The following is a 7,900-nucleotide window of genomic DNA, read 5'->3' on the forward strand; positions in this document are numbered from 1 at the left end:
CTGTCCTTTCACTGAGGAGGGTGAAATAGTCCTCATCTCCAAATCATGTAAAGTAAAATGGGGACAAGAAAAGGTGAAAATAGAAACGTAAGAAAACAGAATGGCAGAAGGGGGGAAACATTTAATATGATTTCAAGAAAACCAGTCTTGTTTTATACAACTTCATTGAGGTATAATTTACATGCAAAAAAATTCACCCATGTTAAGTATATATAGTTCAATGAATTTGACAAATGTCCCAGTTATCTAGTGCTGCTATAGCAGAAAGCAAAGTGGGTGGCTTTAACAAACAGAAATTTATTTTCTCGGAGTTTAAGAGGCTAGAAGTCCGAAATCGGGCTGCCACCTGTAGGGGAAGGCTTTCTCTTTCTGTCAGCTCTGGGGGAAGGTCCTTGTCTCTTCAGCTTCTGTTCTTTGGTTCTTTGGTGATCTTCATGTGGTATGGCATCTATCTTCTCCCGTCTCTGCCTTTTTTTCTGTGCCTATCTGCTCCTTTTATATCTCAAAGGTGATTGGCTCAGGACGTACCCTACACTGATATGGCTTCATTAACATAACAACGGAAACTCATTCCCAAATGGGATTACAACCACAAGTATAGGGGTTAGGATTTACATTACAAAACATTTTTGGGGGGGACAATTCAGTCCATAACAACAAATGAATACAGTTTCATAACCACTACCACATACAGAATATTTCCATCACCCCAAAATCTGCAGATTGCTTCCCCTGCTGATTCACCTTCTTTCACTATAGTTTGCCCTTTCTAGAATTTCATATAAATGGAATCATACAGTCTGTAGCCTTTCATATTTGACTTATTCAAGACTCTGTACTAGTCTCACACTGAGTATATGAAAATGGCTTATAGGTTACAGAAACGTAAGGAAGATAGTAAGGTACGCCCATCTGAGTGCCCACCTACCTTGACCTAATCCTAAGAAATAATGCCCAAGAAAAGTAAGGTTTATGGTGCTAGTTATATTTTTTCTAATCTTCATTAAAAATACATAATTATTAAAGTTAAGAATATTGATCCAAGTACCATCAATACTCGTCTCATGTACCATCAGTGATAAGCAAACCTCACTTAGGAAAACACTGAATTAAAGGATCTTGACATTCTTTTACCCCCTAACACTCTCATTTTCTCAGTCATTGATTTTGGCTATTGAGTCTTAAACAAGCGGCCACCAGCAAAATTATTTTTTTGCTTTCTACCATTATTTCCCATTTTATTTGGTTGTAATTAGAAAAATTTATGTTTTTACATAATGGGAAACAAAAACACAGCTAATAGAAATAGGAAAATTGAGACTCGTCATGTAGCATGCATAGATTGGGAAGACTTCCTGCAGGATGTGAGATTTAAAGAGAGTTTAATGTCAAAAACCAAAAAAAAAAAAAAAACCCATTGCCATCGAGTTGATTCCAATTCATAGTGACCCTGTAGCAACCCTATAGGACAGAGTAGAACTGCCCCTTAGGGTCTCCAAGGTGCGGCTGGTGGATTGAAACTGCCGACCTTTTGGTTAGCAGCTGAGCTATGAACCAGTACACCACCAGGGCTCCAGTTTAATGTTAGATAGGTGATCAACTCAGCATTGGCCAGACAAATCGTCTGTTAGGAGAATGTAGCACAGTCAGATTGTGTCAGGACACTTCACAGCAAGTGTACAAGAACATTTTGTGATGGAATGTCTGGGGATAATCTATGTGTGTACTAACTCTTACTGTACATAGGTTGTTGTTGTTGTCGTTAAGTGCTGTTGAATAGGTTCTGACATAGCAACCCTACATACAACAGAAGGAAACACTGCCTGGTCCTGTGCCATCCTCACAATCGTTGTTATACTTGAGCCCATTGTTCCAGCCACTGTGTCAATCCATCTCATCGAGGGTCTTCCTCTTTTTCGCTGACCCTCTACTTTACCAAGCATAATGTCCTTCTCCAGGGACTGATCACTCTTGACAACCTGTCCAAAGTATGTGAGACGTAGTCTCATCATTCTTGCTTCTAAGGAGCATTCTGGTTGTACTTCTTCCAAGACAGAATGTTCGTTTTTTTGGCAGTCCATGGTATATTCAATATTCTTCACCAACACCACAATTCAAATGTGTCAATTCTTCGTCAGTCTTTCTTATTCATTGTCCAGCTTTCGCATGCATATGAGGTGACTGAAAACACCATGGCTTGGGTCAGGCACACCTTAGTCTTCAAGGTGACATCTTTGCTTTTCAACACTTTAAAGAGGTCTTTTCCAGCAGATTTGCCCAGTGCAATGTGTCTTTTGATTTCTTGACTGCTGCTTCCATGGGTGTTGATTGTGGATTCAAGTAAAATGAAATCCTTAACAACTTCAGTCTTTTCGCTGTTTATCATGATGTTACTTATTGGTCCAGTTGTGAGGATTTTTGTTTTCTTTATGTTGAGGTATAATCCATACTGGAGGCTGTAGTCTTTGATCTTCATCAGTAAGTGCTTTAAGTCCTCTTCAGTTTCAGCAACTAAGGTTGTGTCATCTGCATAACGCAAGTTGTTAATGCATCTTCCTCCAATCTTGATGCCCCATTCTTCTTCATAGAGTCCAGCTTCCCGGATTATTTGCTCAGCATACAGGTTGAATAGGTATGCTGAAAGGATACAACTCTGATACATACCTTTCCTGACTTTAAATCACTTGCAGTATCCCCTTGTTCTGTTTGAACAACTGCCTCTTAATCTGTATACAGGTTTCACATGAGCACAATTAAGTGTTCTGGAATTCCCATTCTTCCCAATGTTATCCATAATTTCTTAATATCCACACAGTCCAATGCCTTTGCATTGTCAATAAAACACAGGTAAACATCTTTCTGGTATTCTCTGCTTTCAGCCAGGATCCATCTGACATCAGCAGTGATATCCCTGGTTCCACGTCCTCTTCTGAATCCAGCTTGAACTTCTGGCAGTTCCCTGTCAATATACCGCTGCAGCTGCTTTTGAATGATATTCAGCAAAATTTTGCTTGTGTGTGATATTAATGATATTGTTCAATAATTCTCATATTCAGTTGGATCACCTTCTGAGTGAATTTAGTCAGTCGCAAAAGAACAGATATTGTATAAGACCACTATTATAAGAACTCAAGAAAAGGTTTAAACACAGAAGAAAACATTCTTTGATGGTTATGAGGGTGGGGAGGGAGGGACGGGGTGTTCACTAGCCAGATAGTAGACAAGAATTATCTTAGGTGAAGGGAAGGACAACACACGCTACAGGGGAAGTCTGCACAACTGGACTAAACCAAAAGCTAAGAAGTTTCCTGAATACAACCAAACACTTTGAGGGACAGATTAGCAGGGATTAGGCATAAATATGGATATCTTCCAGTCGGTTGGCCAGGTAGCTGTCTTCCAAATTTCTTGGCATAGACAAGTGGGCACTTCCAGGGCAGCATCCATTTGTTGAAACATCTCAATACTCCGTCAATTCCTGGAGCCTTGTTTTTCGCCAGTGCCTTCAGTGCAGCTTGGACTTCTTCCTTCAGTACCATCAGTTCCTGATCATATGCTACCTCCTGAAATGGTTGAACATCAATCACTTCTTTTGGTACAATGCTGTGTGTATTCCTTCAATCTTTTTTTTTTTTTTAATTGTGCTTTAAGTGAAAGTTTACAATTCAAGTCAGTTTCTCATACAAAAATTTATACACACATTGCTATGTGACCCTAGTTGCTCTCCCTATACTGTGACAGCACACTCCTCCTTTCCACCCTGGATTTCCCCTGTCCATTCAACCAGCTCCTGACCCTCTCTGCCTTCTCATCTACCCTCTGGACAGGAGCTGCCCATTTAGTCTCATGTATCTACTTAAGCTAAGAAGCACACTCCTCACAAGCATCATTTTACGTCCCATAGTCTAGTCTAATCTTTTCTGAAGAGTTGGCCTCAGGAATGGTTTCAGCTCTGGTCCCTCCAGTCTCAGTCAAACCATTAAGGCTGGTCTTTTTACTAGAATTGGAGTTCTGCATCCCACTTTTATCCTGCTCTGTCAGGGACTCTCTGCTGTATTCCCTGTCAGGGCGGTCATTGGTGGTAGCCGGGCACCATCTAGTTCTTCTGGTCTCAGGCTGATGGAATCTCTGGTTTATGTGGCCCTTTCTGTCTCTTGGGCTAATATTTTCCTTGTGTCTTTGGTGTTCTTCATTCTCCTTTACTCCAGGTGGGTTGGGACCAATTGATGCATCTTAGATGGACACTTGCTAGCTTTTAAGACGCCAGACACTATTCACCAAAGTGGGATGCAGAACGTTTTCTTAATAAACTTTGTTATGCCAATGGACCTAGATGTCCCCTGAAACCATGGTCCCCAGACCTCCGCCCCTGCTACTCTGTCCCTCGAAGTGTTTGGTTGTATTCAGGAAACTTCTTAGCTTTTGGTTTAGTCCAGTTGTGCAGACCTTCCCCTGTAGCGTGTGTTGTCCTTCCCTTCACCTAAGATAATTCTTGTCTACAATCTGGCTAGTGAACACCCCGTCCCTCCCTCCCCACCCTCATAACCATCAAAGAATGTTTTCTTCTGTGTTTAAACCTTTTCTTGAGTTCTTATAATAGTGGTCTTATACAATATTTGTCCTTTAGCAACTGACTAAGTTCACTCAGCATAATGCCTTCCAGATTCCTCCATGTTATGTTTCACAGATTCGTCTTTGTTCTTTACCATTGCGTAGTATTCCATTGTGTGAATACACCATAATTTGTTTATCCATTCGTCTATTGATGGGCACCTAGGTGGTTTCCATCTTTTTGCTATCATGAACAGTGCTGTGGTGAACATGGGTGCGCATATATCTATTCATGTGATGGCTCTTATTTCTATAGGATATATTCCAAGGAATGGGATTGCTGGATCGTATGGTACTTCTATTTTTAGCTTTTTAAGGAAGCACCAAATCAATTTCTAAATTGGTTGTACCATTTTACATTCCCATCAACAGTGTATAAGTGTTCCAGTCTCTCCACAACCTCTCCAGCATTTATTATTTTCTGGTTTTTGGATTAACGCTAGCTTTGTTGGGTTGAGATGGTATCTTATTGTAGTTTTTTTTTTTTTTTTTCTTTTTTGATGGCAGTGATGTGTATACAGCTCTGCATGTATAAAGTCACAAGATGAGGATGGTTGGTCTTCGTGGTGAAGGGAGGTGATTCAACCTGCAAAAACTGGTATCAGGCCTTTTTATGTATTCATCAGTCATGGGTATCAGTTGTTACTGAGCATTAGCAATCCAAAAAAGTTGGTGTCACATGTCTTATATTTATTTGACTCCTACTTGCTGACCGCCCAATTTCTTAAAAGCTCTGCCTCGTGGCTTTGCAATCTGGGACAGGCAGGTGTACTCTAAGTAGGGCCTATGCCTTAGAATATCGATTTGAATGACAGAAATCTGTCTCACAGTCAGGTGTGACTAGAACCAAGCAGTCTCTCTATAAATCGCAACTCTGTTGTGTCCAAATTTATCATTCCCGCGCAGATTCTTACCTGGCTCAACACTTTGTGACGATAAACACAGACTAGCAAAATTGTCGATAAGGTTATGGTCTCAGGAATACCCAGTAGAACTGTTACTTTCCTTGGGAAACTTGAAAAGGGACTGTTTCAGAGGTTACCCATGAAAGACCTCACCTCTTCAAAGTTATGCATTCCTTGGCTCCTTTGATGCTGATTTAGGAATCTTAGATTTCTATAGATAACCAAGCCCTGGTGGCACAGTGGTTAAAAGCTCAGCTGCTAACCGAAAGGTCAGCAGTTCAAATTCACCAGCTGCTCCTTGGAAACCCTATGGGGCAGTTCTACCCTGTCGCTAATAGTCGGAATCAACTCGACGGCAATGGGTATGGTAACTGAGTAATGGCCCCAGAAAAGGAGAAACTTGAAGTTAGTGTTTATTTTTCTTAGCATTAACTTGATGCCGATCAGTTTAAAGTAATATTTCTACAAAGGTGGAAGCAGAGAGACTGGTTAGAAGATTCTTGCGGTGGTGCTTAGACCAAGGTGGTGTAGGTAATTCTGGCATGTTCCTTCTGGGGAGAGAGCCACAGTTTTATCTCTATGATGCCACTGAACAAATTATTTAATTGTGGCTTGTAAGCTGTTATCCAGGATAAAACATTAATGATCTTGAATTCTATATTGGACACCTACATATTACATTAGTAGCTTTGTAATCATTTCTAAGACTTCAGCTTTCCTTCATACATCCTGTGTGTGTGTATAGTAGTTTTCTTGGATGTGCTGACATTGAAATTCTTTTACTCAACATATTTTTATTCAATTGATTCTGTTTATTATACTAAAAATACTTATTAAGAGGGCAGAGTGATTTGTTATAGTACTGTTTAATCTTTCATTTCTAAGGATGATCATTCCATTCTTCATTATTTGCGGGATACACCTGGTGTAGAATGGAGACAGACTGCAGTCACTACTCGATCAATCAGGAGTGCTGATGGATTGCAAGAAATGGATAATCTGGCCAACTGTGATTTACAGCGTAAGGTTTATTCTCCTCACATAACAAAAGAGCAGTGGGAGAGGAAACAGATGTTGCAAATATTTTGGTTAATTTAGAATTTACATTAGCCTTATCAAATTGCATTACCAGACTCTCCCTTTATTGCTATCTCAAATTAACTTCTTTCAAGATGGCTACCTTTGACAGGGCACAAGAATCTACCTGTGAATGGATTTTGAGTGTTTGCTATGTGATTTTTATTTTAAAAAAATAAAATAAAAAGTGTGACGTAAAAGAGACTATTTAAGAATTAATTTCTTAGTTTTTCTTCTTAAAAACCATTTTGGTATTTAGAATCAGATATTTAAAATTGTCTCTTAAACTTTCCAACTCATACTTTTTTAAAAATTATCTTTTTGTTATTTATTTTAAATTGTTGTTAGTGAATGTGGCCTATGTAATACTGATTCAATGAAATTACGTTTCAAGGCTTAGTATGTGGTCAGTTTTCACAAATATTTTATGTGAGGGTAATTGTATATTGAAATTGGTACAATAATCTATATATACGTATTGTATTAAGCTTGCTAATTGTGTTTACATCTTCTGTTTCCTTAGTGAATTTTTTTTTTTTTTTCTGATTGACTGTCAATTACTGAGAGATGCTTCACAATGGTGGATTTGTAAACTTTGCCTTATATTAATTTTTGCTGTATACGGTATGTTTTGTGTATACAAGTTTAGAATTGTTATTATCTTCTTGGCAAGTTGAATCTTTATCAATACATAATGACCTCTTCTACTAATTTTTTTTTTTTTAGTCTATTTTGTCTGATATTAGACCTTTATCAGTTTTCTTTTGGTTATTTACATGATATAGCATTTTCCATTCCATTCTTTTAGTTTAAAATTTTCTGTCTTCAGGTTTTAAGTGTGTTTCTTGGAAGTAGTATATAGTTGGACTTTTTAATAATTCAGTCTGATGATTTTTGTCTTAATAGATTAGTTCATTTACGTTTATTATGAATACAGATATATTTGGATTTATTTATATCTTCTCATTTTGTGCTTTCATTTTGTCTTGTTTTTCCTTCTTTTGGATCAACCAAGCTCTCCCTTACCCCCTTCAATTATTCTCTCCCTGACAGTGTGACAGTTCTGTTCTGTCTTCTTAATGCTTACCCTCGGAATTTTAACATTTATATTTGGAAGTTAACAATTCTCTTTGCCCTCCTCCCTAACAATATAAGGGTCTTTGAATGCTTAACTGCTGTTGTTCCACTCTAGATCGTAGTCTGTTATTGTCTAAGTTTTTTTTTTTTATAGCACTTCAGGTGAAGGCTTACAGAACAAATAGTTTCTCATGAACCAGTAGTACACATATTGTTTTATGACATTGGTT

This window comes from Trichechus manatus, unplaced genomic scaffold (assembly GCF_000243295.1).
Source record: "Trichechus manatus latirostris isolate Lorelei unplaced genomic scaffold, TriManLat1.0 scaffold00096, whole genome shotgun sequence".
Lineage (NCBI taxonomy): Eukaryota > Metazoa > Chordata > Mammalia > Sirenia > Trichechidae > Trichechus > Trichechus manatus.